Here is a 19112-nt window from a genome sequence, read left to right as displayed (position 1 = left end):
CCAAAAGACCCACCATCCCTCAACACTTCACTGCACACTTTACTAAAATTCAGCTTTACCAAAAAATTCCTCTTGTTTTATATTAAATTTTCACCAAAGAAAGAAAAAAGGATGCGCATCCCTTCTGTAATAACATTAGCAAAAATTTCCATACTTATTGTCACTAAATTTTCATATTACTTTGTGAATCTTCAAATATTTTTTCTTCCTTTCACAAACCATTTGTCTCCTTTTCATTTTCAAGCTTTTCCTTTTCTATTCATTTAAGTGAATAAAGTCGCTTAAATTGGCTTATCGGCATGGAGTAAATTGAAAAACCCTTATTTATCGATTTAGTTAAGGCAAAAGGGGCATTCACATCTCATCATGTTCCAGCTTTTTTTTTTTTTTTGTTCTTTTCCATATGCTTGTGAATTGAGATATAAAAGTATGGGAAAAAAGTATTTTCAACACATTTTGTTTCTCTACATCAACAATGTTGTGCTCCTCATCAAATTGTGTGTGGCTTTTTTCTCTTTCTTTCTTTTAAAGAAATCATCAAAATGGAAAGTGTGGGAAAATATGAAATGGAAATGAATTAGGGTGTATGAGGCGCATTTTTAGGGAGATATCTAGGCCAATCTAGGCATTTATTTAGTAACGTTCTGTAAAAGCTAGAAATTATAGACCAGTGTGTTCAAAATGTGTGCTGCGGCACATTAGTGCCCAAAATTGTTCAAAAATTGCCATTAATCATATGCTGTGTGCGCCTTTCTCGCTATGCCGTGTATGCTTCGGAATTTTCCGGTAAATCCCGAAAATTTCATTCCCGATCCCGAAAATTTATCGGAACCGGGATTTCAAGAGCATAATGACGCTTGGGGCTTCGGTCGAGGTTTATCACCAAGGTGTATTGTGGTGCGTAAAAAATCACAGCTGTAGACTTTAAATAAGGAGGTCAACAGAAACTTCAATATTTAATGCCTTCAAAATAGACATTGAACTTGAAGTAGACATTGTAATTTTTGTTTATATTGTAAGAATGTAATCAAAATTGAAGGTTTGTAACTAACAATATTGGAGGAACTGTAAGTCGAAAATTACACAATCCTTTAGTTTCGGTTCACTTTTAATGTGTACAATTAAAGTACTCTAAGGTTCGGAAAATAGCTACTGATTTGGGCATCTAAAACGCAGGAAATGTTGACCTCACCCTAAGTACACTACGTAATAAATAAGTTTCGACCAAAATCCGCAGTCCTGCATGTCCTGTGTTTTCGGAAGGAAGGTCTACAGTTGTATAGGTTTTCGGTTTTCGGGTGTACCTTAAAGTTCATCCTAGACTGCAAACTGTATTTTTTGTGTCTGAATCCCTGCAGTTTTGACCAACCCCCAGTAATAAATGCACATCAGCTTCCCAAAACAGCTTAGTCAGCCATCTTGATTCCCCAAAAAAACTACTGCAACACTAAAAGTCATCAATTCCATTCCTTCTGTTCTTGCTTCTTCTTCTTCTTTTCACAATGATGATGATGATGGGAATTTTTGTTCGAGCATCTTTATTCAGTCAATAAAGACAGCAAAGAATGAGTGAGTAAGTAACGAAAGGAAGAATAAAGATTGTGAAAAAAATGGAAAAATTATAGACGAAAAATCCAGAAGAAAAAGAAGAAAAATTTTTCATGCTGATATTTCAGCTACTGCTAGTAACGATGATTTTTTGGTATATATTTTCATTTTCTAGTTGCTACATATTTTTCGTTTAAGTAGCATTATATTCATTTTATGTACATCGTCGTCATACACGATGATGATGGCGCATAGGAAGATATTGGATGGAAGATAGAGGATGATGGTATTGTAGCAATTTTATATTATGGCAAACTATTGATATTTCCTACACTTTTACAAGTTTATTTACATATGACATTAAAATATTCAACACATTTGAAGGTCGTTGAGTGCTTTTGTTGGCTTTAAGAATTTCTTCTACTTTAAATTCAGCATTGTAACTAGAAAAGTAAATCCCAGAGTTTGGCTGTCTCAAATTCGAGTTTTTCGATATTAGATTGTCGAAAAATTCGACCTCAACTTATTTTGAAATAAAAATATACGTTACGAAGAAAAATAGAAGTAACGGTCAAAAAAAATTTAAATATAACGAAAAAAGAATTTTTTGAAAAAATTTAACGGTCGCTTTTGAGAAAGCCACACTCTGGTATATCCTTTGACTTAATTATAAATTTTAATTATTGTTAATTTGATGATTATTAAGACCATTTGATTTGCTTAATTGGATCTACAAATTTCGATAAGATTATTGATGATTATTTCATAATTTACGTCATAAGGTAGACTAATGATAATAATTTGAAATATGAGATATTCATTATCATTAACCAACAATAGAGTATAAATTTAATTATTGACCTTTGATGCTGTCTTAACATTCTAGATCATTAATATTTAATTAAGACTATTCAAGAATAAAGCTTTAAGATTTCAAGATTTCAGATTAGATTATTGAATATTTTTAGCAAATGTAGAGTTGAATCTTGTTTATTGATTTATTGGCAATAAGATTTGACAGAATGTAAACAGAATGAAACCTTTTTGGATGTGTGGTGTCTGAGCAGAGTGGAACCTAGGGAATTGATCCATATATAGTCAAATCTGCAAGTGCGAAAGTAAAACCTCTGTGACCGAGTGGTTAGGCAACAAACTAGATATCTGAATCTTTCTTTTGTAAGTACGTGGGTTCAATTCCCACCGGAGACCGATTTCTAAAAATAGATAAGCAACAATCGGTTAACCATGCCGTAGACTCTAGTATTTAACTCCAGATTCAAACAGAAGTCGTTAGAGTCTTGGGTCTAGGTTTGGGTCCGGATTTCTAATCGATTAACCGATTTGTGCTGTTCTGGTTAGTAAGGATGATCGAAATAGTTTGAGTAAAACTATGAAGGCGGAGGCTTTTTAGGGATGTGAAACTGATTGATGGTCAAAAATGTTCAAAAAATTGTGAAATATGATTGAACAGTCGTCCAGCACGATTAGATCCTACCCAAACTTGAATTGCTCAATATTGTTGACATTGCATATCCACAAGTCATTGTACAGTCCTGGATAGAATTTCCATCCAACGCAATAATTCTCCTCAAAGTTTCAACTTTCAACTTAACACTTCATGTCTGCTAGCTGCAACATGATCACTTCTCATTAAAAACTTTTTTTCTCAATCCAAAAGTTTATCAAAAGAAGCTCCACAAAGCTGAATAGTATTTAAACTTGATTTAAACTTTTTCCTTTTTCTAGCACTAGAAACTTTTCCTTGGAAATCAATACTTTAAGACTTTTCAAACATAAATATTTTGCATTTTTGATCAAAAGTGATGAAAAACAAGCTGATTTGTCAATAAGACTCCCTTATTGAGGCAAATAACAATCGGAATAAAAAATATTTATAGACATGTTCTGTTTGATAAATCAAATAAGATGAAGTAAACAAAGATTTCTGTAAAAGTAGCTTTGAATCTTTTGGCATTTTATGAATAAAGTAGAACTGTAAAAGACAGTGACATTTCAAGATTTTTCTTTGTGCTGCTTTTTTTATATGTTTGAATATGTTAGCATGTCGTCTGTTTATGACAACATGACGACATATCCCCCATTCTGTAAAATAGCACTTTTATTCCTTTAAATACAATCATACATCTAATAAATTTCAATCAAAAATCAGCTCCAGAATTTTTGATTTTTTTTTCTTTGAGTGTAGGAATTTTTTGAGGCAGGGGTGGGCAACCTGTTGTGCATGGCACACCTTGGTTATTAGCTTCGACTGAAATCGCTTACGACACACGGTTCACGACAAATTTACACTTGAATGCCGCATCATAAAGGTTGCCCACCCCTGCCCCCAAAAACCCTTATACATACTTCATTCACTGCTTGACTGGCTGCTGGCAGTAAGAATCTCATTTTTATGTTTGACAATTTTTTTTTCTTCTCATTCTCATTCGGCCGTTCCGTAATTTTTACATTCTATTGATTTTTTCCTTCGTCTCTTTAACACCACAACCAGCATAAAGTGATGGCAGCAGTGAATGAAGAGGCGAAAAAAACAGCGAAATCCAAATGGAGGCACCAAAAAAAAATATTTCTTTATGATACATTTCACTTTAATGTACATGGCATGTATATTTATTCCAGACTTGCGTCATTTCATTTCGAAAAAATTCGAAATTAGTTCGAAAATATTCGAAATTGATTGCGAAAATTCAAAAAATATTTTACCGTTGATATAAATGTAAACAATGAAAAATATTTTTTAAAATTATCAGTTCTTTTCATGAAATTCCATGAAGTTAAGACTCAAATTATCACTGATATCATTGCTCATTTGAAAGAAAACAGTTACATGCATCAGAATTTGAATAAATATTGAGTTTTTGTTTGTAACGTATTTTTTGAATTTAAAAATTTTCAACGGTCATTTATTTTTTAAAAATATAGTTTTCATCCCCGTTTTTTCATTCAAATAATAACGACCAATATTTGAAATGACGCAAGTCTGATTTATTCATATCCAACAATATAATAACTCAACTCAAAGGGAAAATGCTCATATTTTTTTTTTTGGTGGATGGGAATATATAGAGAGTGAGACAGAGCTATATACATAATATTTTTTTATGTGACACTTTCGTTACTCACTCACTGGCATTTGAAATGGTTGAAGAATGTTTGTCTGCATGTATGTAAATATGAATAATAATACAGGGATATAGACTCCATAACAGAGTTGGCAGGACTTTGGAGTCCGGACTTTAAAAGTCCGAAAAGTCCCAAAAGTCCGGACTTTGAAAGTCCGGACTCCACTAAAGTCCGGACTTTGAAAGTCCGGACTCCACTAAAGTCCGGACTATGAAAGTCCGGACTTTTGGGACTTTGAGACTTTGACTTTGGGACTTTGGGAATTTTTTGATATTTTTTTCGGTTACACTGCGTAACCCGAGCTAAAAAATTGAATTTTTTGACATTTTTTTCGGTTACACTGCGTAACCCGAGCTAAAAAATTAAATTTTTTGACATTTTTTTCGGTTACACTGCGTAACCCGAGCTAAAAAATTGATTTTTTTGACATTTTTTCGGTTACACTGCGTAACCCGAGCTAAAAAATTGATTTTTTTGACATTTTTTTCGGTTACACTGCGTAACTCGAGCTAAAAAATTGAATTTTTTGACATTTTTTTCGGTTACACTGCGTAACCCGAGCTAAAAAATTAAATTTTTTGACATTTTTTTCGGTTACACTGCGTAACCCGAGCTAAAAAATTGATTTTTTTGACATTTTTTTATGGGGGGTCGGGTTACGTATCGGGTTACGCAGTGTAACCGAAAAAAATGTCAAAAAAATCAATTTTTTAGCTCGGGTTACGCAGTGTAACCGAAAAAAATGCCAAAAAAATCAACTTTTTAGCTCGGGTTACGCAATGTAACCGAAAAAAATGTCAAAAAATTCAATTTTTTAGCTCGGGTTACGCAGTGTAACCGAAAAAAATGTCAAAAAAATCAATTTTTTAGCTCGGGTTACGCAGTGTAACCGAAAAAAATGTCAAAAAATTCAATTTTTTAGCTCGGGTTACGCAGTGTAACCGAAAAAAATGTCAAAAAATTCAATTTTTTAGCTCGGGTTACGCAGTGTAACCGAAAAAAATGTCAAAAAAATCAATTTTTTAGCTCGGGTTACGCAGTGTAACCGAAAAAAATGTCAAAAAAATCAATTTTTTAGCTCGGGTTACGCAGTGTAACCGAAAAAAATGTCAAAAAAATCAATTTTTTAGCTCGTGTTACGCAGTGTAACCGAAAAAAATGTCAAAAAATTCAATTTTTTAGCTCGGGTTACGCAGTGTAACCGAAAAAAATGTCAAAAAAATCAATTTTTTAGCTCGGGTTACGCAGTGTAACCGAAAAAAATGTCAAAAAAATCAATTTTTTAGCTCGGGTTACGCAGTGTAACCGAAAAAAATGTCAAAAAAATCAATTTTTTAGCTCGGGTTACGCAGTGTAACCGAAAAAAATGTCAAAAAAATCAATTTTTTAGCTCGGGTTACGCAGTGTAACCGAAAAAAATGTCAAAAAAATCAATTTTTTAGCTCGGGTTACGCAGTGTAACCGAAAAAAATGTCAAAAAATTCAATTTTTTAGCTCGGGTTACGCAGTGTAACCGAAAAAAATGTCAAAAAAATCAATTTTTTAGCTCGGGTTACGCAGTGTAACCGAAAAAAATGTCAAAAAAATCAATTTTTTAGCTCGGGTTACGCAGTGTAACCGAAAAAAATGTCAAAAAAATCAATTTTTTAGCTCGGGTTACGCAGTGTAACCGAAAAAAATGTCAAAAAAATCAATTTTTTAGCTCGGGTTACGCAGTGTAACCGAAAAAAAAAAATATTAAAATACTTTTTAAAAAAAAAAAAAAAATTGTATGGGACTTTTCGGACTCCCAAAGTCCCAAAGTCCGGACTTTCAAAGTCCGGACTATTCTAAAGTCCGGACTCCACTAAAGTCCGGACTTTGAAAGTCCGGACTCCACTTTTTTAGCGCATTTTTGAAATTTTTTTCAAAAAGGTAGCTTAATAAGACACAATGTTCGGTCGTTCGTTCGTTCGGCTGTCATTAAAAACTTTTTATCTAGACATCGCAGAGAGCTCGGAATGGTTTTAAAAGATCAGTTCCACAAAGTTATTGGCGCCCCGGGCATTTAAAAGTTTCAAATCAAAGCATAAATACTATAATTAACAATTTTTCATTTTCATATACAACAACAACAAAAACAACAACACGTTTTTTCATTGTTTTACAGTGTTTTTCAATGTTTGTCGATGTTTTTACAGTGTTTACTGAACAATGTTTGAATTTTTTTTTACCGTTATGAGGTTTGAATTATAAAAATCCGTTAAATGATTAAGTTCTTAAATTTGTGGAAGTTTTATATGGATCTTGTGTTTTTGGTCTGGAAGTGAACTGGATCTTACTAGATCTTGTGTTTTAGGTCTGAAAGTGAACTGGATCTTACTGGATCTTGTGTTTTAGAACTGGAAGTGAACTGGATCTTACTGGATCTTGGTTTTAGGTCTGGAAGTGAACTGGATCTTACTAGATCTTGTGTTTTAGGTCTGGAAGTGAACTGGATCTTACTGGATCTTGTGTTTCAGGTCTGGAAGTGAACTGGATCTTACTGGATCTTGGTTTTTAGGTCTGGAAGTGAACTGGATCTTACTGGATCTTGGTTTTTAGGTCTGGAATTGAACTGGATCTTGGTTTTAGGTCTGGAAGTGAACTGGATCTTACTGGGTCTTGTGTTTTTGGTCTGTAAGTGAACTGGATCTTACTGGATCTTTGGAAGTGACCTGGATCTTACTGGATCTTGGTTTTTAGGTCTGGAAGTTACCTGGATCTTACTGGATCTTGTGTTTTAGGTCTGGAAGTAACCTGGATCTAGGTTTTTAGGTCTAGACGTGACCACGACCTGCCTGGATCTCATTTTTGTGGGTCTCGAAGTGACTTATTAATCAATTACTGATCGCTGGGACAAAAATGCGCTTAAGTCCCTCGATCAATAACACGAGGACTTCTGTAATTTTTTTTTCAAAGTCCGGACTTTGAAAGTCCGGACTTTCAAAGTCCGGACTCCACTTTAAAGTCCTGCCAACTCTGCTCCATAAGAAAGGATTTTTTTTTTTTTTTGGTGCCATTACAGTGATTTTAGATCTTTCTTTTCAGCCTGCTTGATTCTTGATGGCATATCAGAAAATATTCACACAATTCTTTTATTTTTTTTTTTTTCATGCCGCTGATTGCCATCTCCTCTTATATGTTTCTTTCCTCTTTTTTTATGTTCTTATTTTCTTGCCTTGCTCGTTATTGCTCAGAATGAATGTGAGTACGTCTTTTGAGAGAAAGAGGCATAACACGAGTTTAAAAGACAAATAAGAGCTTTTTTTGGGATTTTTTTTTGGCTGGATATGACGCATAATTCTTAAAGATAATATTTAGGAAAGTATTGGGAAAAAAGGCTTTAAATTTTCTTGATGAGCCTCCCGAGTGACACAAATGAAACAGCATCTGGCAGTTATTTGGACTTCAAACGGAGGCTACTTCCATCCAGTTTCCATTTGGTGTTAATAGAAGCCTTGTTAAATTGTGTCGCTCGGTTTAAAAAATATGGAACTGACTAAAATCAATTTTTTATTATTCCTCCTTCCATCCCAATGCATCCTTAAACTATGATCTCATAAAAAAAATCCACATAAATCATAAGAAGCTCTTAAAGTTTTTTACTGCATTTAATCGTTCATATTTAATTATAATATCCTACGACATGACATTTATCCATCGAATTATCGACGTTAAAGCTCTAATAATTCTCAAAGAAGCCTTATGTAAGAAATTCATACTTTATGCTTTATGATTTCATTCATTTCACTCTTCAATAAATTCGTAAATACAATCCACAACTGCTTTTCATAAATACGAGAGTCAAAATCTGATTTCAAAAGCTTTATATTCCAAGCAAACATGATCCTTAATTATAATTCGTATTGAATAATGTACAAAAGTTCCAGGGACATCTACAAAGTACTATTTCATACATGAATCTCATGTATGATTCTATTGAATAACCATGAATGACCATTAATATTGTGATCTAAAGGAAATCGTATGGCTTCTAATGATATATCATGTTCTGAATGAGATAACATACTTTATCCTGGTTGTTGTCGGTTTCAGATTATGAGATTTTATGAATGAAATTAAAATTTCTTGTGGATTGATGGCTTTTTGAAGCGGATTTGTGATATTTTGGTATTTTGACGGAGAATTATCCTAACTTTTAGATCGCGTCAAGACTCAATATTACGTAGTGGAGCACAGCTTGAATTCCACTACATTAGTGATCCAAAATTGATAATTTGAGAACCTAAAATCATTGATATCTCAAACAGACAAAGAAGCTGCTCGTATAAATTAGCGTGATAGTGAGTTTCAACTCAATCAGTATGATTGAGCATGCAGCTTCTTGTGAGAGCACTAGTGATGTTGTAGTCTGATTGTTAGGGATATCTACTATTTTTACTCAAGTTTTTACACATAAAAAAGTCATAAATTCTACAAAAAATCATCAAAATGCTGCAAAAACCCAAAAAAATTGTCTTGATGCCGAGACCGAGATCGAGGCTACCTAGAAGATTACCCGAGAAGTCTCGGTCTTAGTCATGCTTCCAGACTCGATCTCAAGAATTCGTCAATCTTGACCAAGACATCAGAAAGCCCAATTTGCAGTAAAATGACTAAAATTCCTCAAAATTAGCACTCAATGTCAAGTAGACAAAATTGAGCGAGATCAAAAAATCAGCAAAAACACAAAATTTTCATCGCGCTCAAAAAATAGCACCGAAATAGAAAAAAAGAATATAAAATCAAACGTCAAATGATGGAAATGTAGACGAAGACAGAGAAGTAAATAGAAAAAGGGAGAAAAAAAAAGATTATATTTAAACCATGAAGCACGACGATAATACCTTAAGGTAGGAACTTGACGAAAGTATATATTCCTCATCTTCTACAAACATTTACGTTTGACTTATTTTTATTCACACTATACAGTTAATAATATTGTGTATTATGTATATTTGTATGTAAATTAAACTTCTCTTTTATCCTTCAAAAATTTTCATTTTTTCGTCTCAAAAAAACACTTTTTTCATTCCGCTCAGCGTATTTAGCTGCTTGGTCAGCCTTACATTGGTGGTTGTAATTGAATTGATGATGATATTTTAAAATATAAAAATTTATCACACTCACATCATAAACCATTTATATGATTCTATAAAATAATTCCATTATGTATTGTGTTTCATCATTTTATGGACGACTGCATATAATTATTTACTTGTTGTTGCTTTATTACTGTTGATAAATTATTAATTCACACACGTATTATTGGAATGGTCCAGGATAAAAATTTTTAAAATTTTCCTTTCTTTTTTTTTGGTTTTTGTGGAAATATTTTTTGCATTTATGGCAATTTATCGCACTCTATAAATTGGATTTGCAATTTTCAAGGTAATTGACACAATTTTTATGAAAAGAAATTATTTTGGATTGATTGCACACAAAAAGTTTTAATTCGTGACACAATTTTTGTGCTTTTTTGATGTGATAATCAGCTTAATTATGAATGGGAATTATTAACTGGAAGTTAATTTAATTTTTAATTATTTTGATTACACCAAGGGTTGGATACTGTTGTGAAAATTGTGGAAATTTGTGATTTATTAAGATTTTTAAACATGAAAATTGTGAAGCTTGCGATTTTTAATAATCAAGAAATGGATTCAAAATCCGACTCGAGTCAACTTTTTCACTAAACTACAAAATCCAAGTCGATTTCGATATTTGCTCTAAATAGTAAGAACAGAGACAGAAGCGAAGCTTGAAATTATTTTGAACTGAATGCAAAAATTGTGGATTTTGGATTGGATTTTTAGATCGAAATTGAAGAATTTTGGATTTTTGAAATTGGTTTTGAAATTTTAAATTTGGGTCATTTTGACTTCTCTCCCTTCGGGAACGACCTTGAACTGAACTCAAAATAAACTCGAATTTTGCATTCGACTAGAGTGAAAATTGAACTAAATTTGAAATATTGTTGCTGCTCAAAGTGGAGAAAACTACAATAAAACTGTTTGATGTCCAAATTATTCCTATTTCCAGTCTTTCCATTCTGTACTCAAATGAGAAATTAAGTTCATGTAAAGACATTCACAAAAAAATGACAAATTTGAAATTTACTTTAAACATTTATTTTTGCATCAGGTGCTTAAAAACAATATGATCGATGCCTTTTTATAATTCGATGGTGTTCTAAATTCGATGTCTTTTTAAATTTTATTTGGTTGACTTCTTAAAGGTTTTTGTAACTTTGAGTTTCATGACAGCACTTGAACTTCACTATATCATGCAAAACATTTTCATTTGATGCCAAAAATTAATTAATTTCAATTTTTCCAAATTTTCATGAAAACTTTTCAATTCAACACTAACTTTCAACTTCAACTTTCGAATTCAACAACTTTAAGAACGATAAAGTCTTGACAATTTGAACAAGCTTTTCTGTTAGATGCCCAAATCATCAAAGTCAGTCTATAGGCACTTTTAACCTTCTTTAATTTTTTTTGCTATTTTCTTTTTCTTCAAATTAATTTTGTTTAAATTTTTTCTTTCTCAATGTTAATCATTTTTTGTATTAAAATTTCATTTTTCGGCCAACATTTAAAACATTACAAGTTGTCAAATTTTTTGAAATTTTCAATAAAACTGTCACAATATTTTCACTTTATATTAACATTTAATTGTCAAAGTTAGTCACAAATTTCATCAAATTTTCAAATTTTTAAATTGAATTATAAATTATTCAATTTTTTAGACAATTTTAATTTTTTAGAACTTTTAAAATTTTTTTATAAATTTTGAACTTTTCAAATGTTTTAGAAAATTTAAATTTTTTTAAACTTTTCAGAAACTTTTAAAATTTTGAATTTTTTTTAATGTTTAACTTTTCAAATGTTTTAAAAAATTTTTCAAATTTAGAAAATTTTGAATTTTCAAATTTTTATTTTGCACTTTTAAAATTGCCACAAATTTTCCACTTTTCAAACTGAACCGTAAAAAAAAATTAGAAAATTTTGTCACATTTTCCACTGAACCATTCCTTACATTGAAAAATATATATATTGCCCGCGTATTACTCTCTTTTTTTACTGCAATATGAAACTATTTTTAAATTAAAAAAAAAATTTTCACATGCCGCAATTTTCGGTGTGTGTTATATATAAATATAATTCAGTCAGAGCGTGTATGTGAGTATGGGAATTTTAAAGGAGCATGAAAAATAAATTCCTATAACAAACAACAAAATTCTTTCACAATTTTTAAAATTCGGGTGAGAAGAAGACACACAAAAAAAATTTATAATAATAATTATGTGTGTGAATTTTTTTCTTATTTTTCACGATTATTATTTTCTTTTTTTTCTCTTTTTTTAAACCGTCACCGAATGGCAAAAAACTACGAATATTGCAAATCGAAGATTAATCTTCAAAAAGTCTCAAAAAAAAATTTTTTTTTTTCTTCTTTTTATTCACACGCGAAATTTTTGTTGATTTTTGCCAAGTTTCTTGGTTCGTATCCAACGTCGAGGAAGGCTGCGACACGACTGAATGAAATAAATTTTTCTATGTACATATTATTTAAAAATGAAAATCTTTGAAAATGTTAAAGTTTTTCACTCTCTGCGGGACGAAAATGAAATTTTTTTTTTCTTCTGTTTCACTCTCTTTTTTTAGGAACAGATGATGATGCTGTGGGATGCTGTGAGTTGAATGCATGAAGATGAGACTGAGAGAATTTTCATTTGATGAGAGTCAATTGAGCTTTTCACTGGCAAATTACTTAAAAGATGAGAAATTCGATTGTGATAATTTAATTAATTTGTAATTAAAATTTAATTTATTTTTTAAATTCAGCTTTGAAGTTCCATTAGGGAAAATCTCATGTTTTATGTATATTGACAATGTCCGAAAGATTTTTTTTATTCATCCGTTCAACTATTAGTTCTTTAAAACTTTTCAGACACTCTATAAATATAGAAAGAATGAGGAAAAAATTCTGAAGTTGTGGGAAGAATTTTTGTTTATTTTGGATCTAATTATTCCTCACAAAACTTTCATTTGTGTAAATTTATCAAGTTTTTGTTGCAATTTGACGATTTGTTTAAAAGGTTTTTTTGGAATAATGAACTTCTTTTAGTTGTTAATTAATATTGATAGACTACAAATATGTAATCATTCCTAATAGAATGTAATTAGTCCACTGTAAACTTTTTTTTTAAAATTTTATTAGAACAAATAAGTCTGGTTATTATCCGTTGTAATATAGTTAATCAATAAGGGTACTTACTTACTTACTGGAACCATGCTTCGACTTGGAGCCTAGGTTATAACAAAAATCCTTCCATCTGACCCTGTACTGGAAACATCACAAAGCTTGTTCAAATCAATAAATGTGAGACATATGTAAAGACTTCTGAAAATTATAGCCAACAATAAATTGAATATAAGATTTAATTTCGAATAAATAACATGGCCTAAGAGGGAGGGGGGTCACAGGGTGTCCTGGTGCTCGAAGAGCAACATGGCGTAGGACGGTAATGAAGGTAGCCTTTTGTAGCAACCTAGTAAGGTAGTAAGTATTTGTAAGCCGTCTCGGTGTGTTCATTTGGAATTAGCAAACAACATTTAGTGTAACCTTGTCACTCGGGCTTCGAGATCTGCAAAACTCAAATAATCAGCATATGTAAGACTTACAACGACAAATTTAAACCACAGAAAATTGTAAGAAAAACTATTTTAAACTTTCAGGAAATTGCTTCATGAATATGAAACTACTGACTATTTTACAACTATGTGTACATAATGCATATAAGAAGAAAATCTGAAAATTATTTTCCATTTCATGAAAAATTTTACTTTCATACTGTAAACGTAATTAAATCTGTGAGATAAACAATTTTTAAAAATATGCAAATTTTGTATTTATTTTACATGGAAGTAATAAAGTTTTTTTTTACTTCTGAAGATATTTTGTCGTGAAGTTGACCTTATGAACATCCTTAAATATAGGAATTAGGAACTGAAATTATTAAATTTGAATAATTATTGCAAAATTAAATTAATTTTTTGTTGAAGTTAGGGTTGTTCATTTCGAGTGTTCAACTGCCAAAAAGGAAGAAGTAGTTTTGAGATTTTTTGACAGTCTAGACAATATGATGAATGTGTTTTCCTAAGTGAGAAAGGACAAAAGTCAAATATACGTCAATTGTGAGTCCAGAATAGCACTAATCGATTAATCGATCCAAAGTTTGGCATTAAATTGGAGTCTTTGACCAAGTCAAAGTCAAGCTGGCCTATGACGGAATTTTGATCAATTAACTCTATTTGGCTGATCGGATATGAATCATTAAAATTTAATTTCTCGAGAAAAAACATATAATTTATTGAATTCTTTGTTAAATTCCTTAACATTCCAAACAAGAAGAATTTCTTGAATAATAGGGCCAGCTTTAGACGTTCTCTCCGCGTGACCATGAGCTAACGTGCGTCCCAGACAAGGAAGTAAGTAAAGTAATATCTAATTTAAATAAAAGAATACTCAAACTGACTCAAACCCATAAAATACCTTATTTTCCCATCAAACTACTAAAACTTGTAAAAGCAAAAAAGAAATCAAAAAGCAAAAAACCATCGAGCCAATCAACATTAAATAAAAACTTAATAAAGACTCATAATTTTATCAAACTTTTAATTAACAAACAAACTTTCCTGCTTTCTCTGATTTCTTTCTTTTTTGCTCATCTCCTTTAATTGTCTCAACACTTAACTTTTGTAAGTAAACAGCTTAATTCAAATTCATCAACAAACTCATCAATAGATAAAATCTAAATTAAATAAAAGAGAAAAACTTTTCCATTTCATCAGAAACGTTCATCTTTTCAGTATAAATGAACAAGTATTCTCATTTAGTATGGGTCATGCATCTCCGGAAAATAATGTTTACTCATCTCATCAAGCATGTTATGTCGATGAAAAAGTAAAATAAAATAAGCAAACATGCCTGAGTGTCGAAAGGTGGGAAAAGTTCACTTGGGGGATGTGCTTATTCAGTAGTGGTCCGAAAATGTTGACAAAACACATTAAGTGTCTAGACATTATTCAAGAGAAAAGAAAAAAGCATCAAAATAAATTCAATTTCAAACAAATCAATTTTATTTGTGCATCTAATTTCTCCTAAAATTGAGTTAAATGACTTTTTTGGACAGTGAAATTGAAATTTAAATTTACAAATAAACGAGTTGTCACTTGACAACTCAACAACATTTAGTAAATAAGAATGTGAATTCAATATAACACTTTTAAATGAGATGTCAATGAATTTTATGCTGCATAAAATTAAGTTTCTTGTTTTTCAGTTCGATAAATTCACGAAAAACTTTTGATGAGACGTTCATTAATGATGTCATGTCTTCTACACTCATTCAAAAAATTATTTTTCTTAAAAAGTCTCGATTTTGAAGAATTTTTGGGACCATGAATAGAAACGCAACCAAGTCTACAAGTGAATGGGTTTGTTTCTAGTTTTGAGCATTTTTTGCAAAATTCTTCAAAATTTCAAAATATTTAAAAACAATTTTTTGAAAAATTTAATTAAATTTTGTCAAAAAGATTAGCGTCCAAAATAAAAATTTTCAGCATTAGATAAAACTCTTCTTAACCTTCATTCTCCCTTAAAGTATAGTCATCACAAATAATCAGTCTTTTTTCTGCTATTTTCAATCCTTCAACTACTTTTAATCTCAAAAAGTTTTCTTTACTTGCATTTATTTATTCTCTTTTAATTTTCACAAAAGTGAGCGAAAAGAAGAAAGAAAAACTTTTAATAAATCAAATAAATAGAATTAATGAGCTCTCGTCCGTAAAGTAAAGAAAAAAAAAACTTTTGGATGAATTAAAATAAGATTTAAAGAGAAATATTGTTTAACACTTGATACGTTGTTGAAATTTATCTAATGGGCTTAGTCGTTCGAAAATTCAGTGTCAGAAATGTGATGTAATTGGCTTTTTTCTCTTTTCCTGGATATTTAGGGTAATATTTAAATAGTCTATCTTATATAGTTTTAAAAAACGAACATTTTGATGTATAATATGATAAATAAAACACTATAATTAAGCCGAAATTTGAAAATCAAACTCAATTTCTGACACTGAAAATTTGTTACTTAATCTGAATTTTTGAACAAAAATGCTTGTTATTTTATGAATAATGAGTTCTAAGAAACAAAAATTAGTCGTACTAGTTCATTATTCAGTGCTCTACGTTGTGAAGTATCTAAAGTTAGGCTGAAACCTGTTTAAAGTAGTTAAATTAATGTTTTTTTGTAAAAACGTTAAGAAAATTTTGAATTTTTCCATACAAATTTTTCGGAGTTTACAACAACAAAAATATTCACAAAAATTCGAAAAAAATTAAAATTAATAGCTTAATTTGTTAATAAATGAACTGGAATAGAACTAGAGGCTGTATTTATGTTTCCTTTTTGTGTTTTGGTTTTCAGATTATTTAACAGAAGTCGTTTTGAGTGATTTTAGTAAATGGAACTTTTTTTTCGTCTAAGCCCTAATGGATTTGACATAAATTTTAAAAGCTTTAATTCGTCAAAATGAGCAAAGAAAAACTTTTGACTTTCTTCTTTACTTCCAATTCTTTCAAATCATTTATTCAACAAAGAAGTCTTAGTACTTGAATGTCAATTGTTGATGGTGCTTGTAATGAGTGCTTAATAAAGGAATTAAAAGTTTAAAAGTGATTCAAGGACTTTGTTGTAGAAGCTATTTAAAAATGGATTTCCATGAAATAGGAATATTACTTTTAAAACAAATAGAATTCATTAAATGTTATGAGTTGAGGATTATTAGGAAGTTTGAAGATGTCTCTTCAGATTTTTGGTAAAAGGTGAGCAAGTTGAGTAGTCTGGGAAATTTTAAACGAGTTTTAAAAGAATTTACATTGTTTTGAGTTACTGGAATTGCAAGATTAGCTTAAAAAGGTCACGAACATAACTTTAAAGCATTTCTTTTGAAATAAATTCACATTTTCATAACAATTTTGCACAAAAATATTCGCAAAACCTCAAAACAAATTCAAATTAGATTTAACATTCAAATTACAAACCCGATCGAATGTTCGACGTTGACTTGTTCTCTAAGACACTGCTGCGTCACTGTATTAACGATAAGACGCAAAGTTGCACTGACTGTATAAAATGCAAGAGCTTTAAATCGACTCAAATTTTGTAGACTCGAATTTCGTCAGCTCAACTCCATTTAAAATCCGAGTCGACTTCAAGGTATGGATAATGCGGTCCATTGCATCATGCCGCTTAGGTTGTCGCCGCAATAGCAACATTTCAACATATTCCAACCGGAAAATCTTCAAGTGATCTGTTTAAAGTGTTTAGTAAAACTTCAAAATTTCTTCTATTTCTTCTTCAATGTTGTTGCCATCAGCAAAATATCAATAACCTTGCCAAAAACCTCATAAATTAAAATTATTATCAAAATTTAAGCATCACTACAATAGAATTAATACTTTTTAATTAAATGTTACTAATTAAAATTGTTTACTTATTTTCAAAATCTCAAAATTTGAGCAATTTATGAGACTTCAACAAGACTTCAACAGGAAATTTTTCGTTCTTCTTTTTCGAAATATTTCTTTCAAATCTCTTCTTCAAATTTCTTCGTTTTCGAAAATCCACAAAGAAAATTTAAACTTATAATAAGAAATATTGAACAAAATTAAATCCACAACTTGAAGGATTTTAGTTATTTTTAAAATCCTTAATGGATTGATGTTAATGATGTTTGTTTAGTTTGTCATTGTTTGACCTTTGGATTGCCTTAAGAGCTATTCTATCTTAGAAGCATTATATAGAGCTTTTAGTGATTGCTCATCGTGTCAAAATTCTTTAAAATGAGTGATTTAACTTTTACTTGGAATTCATATCCAGATATTATTGGTTTCAGTACGGTTTAGACCTCTGGAAGACCAACAAGCCTACGTTTATTGCATTGTCCAAGCGCAGACTTGTAGTTTTCGGCTGTACCTTATAGTTTGTCTAATGTTACAGGGCTGTTTTTTGCCTGAGAACCTTAGTTTGCAGCTAATTTACTCGAACAGCAAGTCGAAACAAATTTCATAGTCCACCGATTAGAAGCGGACAGATATCAACCTTGACGTAGCTATTAGGGCAACTCAATATGTAACCGTCAACTTGGACACTTAGCGGGACCCGAGGGATTGCATCATGCTACTTGGAATGCATAATCATAAGTGTAACATTACTTAAAGTCAAACTTATTAGCTTCACTTACGTTTTAGTGTCATTGAAATTTTAAAATATAGCTAGTTCCACTTTTTAAATTTTTTGCTCCTTTTTCTTATTTAATTTTTTCTCTTACTTTTCTTGTTGAGAATCATGAACAAAAAGTTTTCTGATAAATTCTTTAATATAGTTATTGTTGCTCTTACTTGTCTTAGTTCCTTTATGTTTTATTTATTTTTTTGCTACTTTCTTTCGTGAAATTTTTCAATCTTAAGAAAACGAAGAGAAGTAATTTAAATGTGTTTATCTTTGAAGCGCTTTTCTAACTTTTTTTTTTGATGAATTCTCTTTTGGATTGCTTTATAGAGTTTGATATAATTTTAACTGAAGATATTCTTTGACTGTATTCAATGACCTTTGAAATTTCCCTAGATATTAAGTACTTTTTAGATACAAGTACTGACATTCGACTGTATATCGATCTTCTGGTTGCTCATTTGATTCTAAAGTCACGGTCATCTGACTTTGTCTTCTTAGAATTAAATGAAAGCTAAAGCCTGAATCACGTATGATGCCCAACACAATAAAAAGCCCAGAAAGCACATGGCGTAGAAATGGCCAGAAATCCAGATCCAGGTTAGTGTGACTCCAGGCTAGATTTGATAGAATCCGGCCTCAGGTTAGAGTTGGATCGGTCTGTATATCCGTTTGCCTTTCGGATATCTTTCCCAATCAGGACAATTTCGTGACATTTCCTAAAGATATTTATAAACTTAAACAAATCTCATTTTCACATTTTCGTCATTTCATTTTTTTGAACCTTTTCTAAGCCATAAAGCTAAATACAAATGTTAACCAAAAAAACCCAGCTTTAAATTGATCAATTATTTTGTCACCAAACAATGAGCAAAAGATAAATAAATATTAGCAATTTTTCTCTTCAGAACAATCTCAGACCAATCTACTCAACGGACAAAGAAAACAAAAGTTCATTTTTTTTGCAGAAACATACATTTAAAAGAATGAAAAGAATAGCACAAAAAAGGAACTTTATAATAACAAAAATGGAATGGATGGAAAAAAATCGAGAAGAGATTCTTATTTAAAGAAAAAAAAAGGCGAATGCAGTCGA

At 30.8% G+C, this 19112-nt stretch overlaps 1 protein-coding gene across 1 annotated transcript in view; it reads right to left on the bottom strand.

The window, feature by feature from the left end:
* Positions 1–12242, bottom strand: part of Neto (Neuropilin and tolloid-like) — a 108931-nt gene extending 96689 nt beyond the window's left edge. Inside the window, exons 1-2 of the mRNA XM_070650768.1 lie at positions 11758–12242; positions 9844–9948 (exon numbers count right to left, since the gene is read on the bottom strand). The gene's annotated coding sequence lies outside the window, so the exon portion shown is untranslated. The remainder of the gene's footprint in view (positions 1–9843; positions 9949–11757) is intronic.
* Between the last annotated feature and the right edge of the window lie 6870 nt (positions 12243–19112).

This window comes from Chironomus tepperi, unplaced genomic scaffold (genome assembly GCF_022539635.2).
Source record: "Chironomus tepperi strain 1889 unplaced genomic scaffold, CSIRO-AGI_Ctep_v1 contig_445, whole genome shotgun sequence".
NCBI classification, from domain to species: Eukaryota; Metazoa; Arthropoda; class Insecta; order Diptera; family Chironomidae; genus Chironomus; species Chironomus tepperi.
Note: the sequence above shows the minus strand (reverse complement) of the source record. Positions and strands in the feature narration are given on the sequence as shown.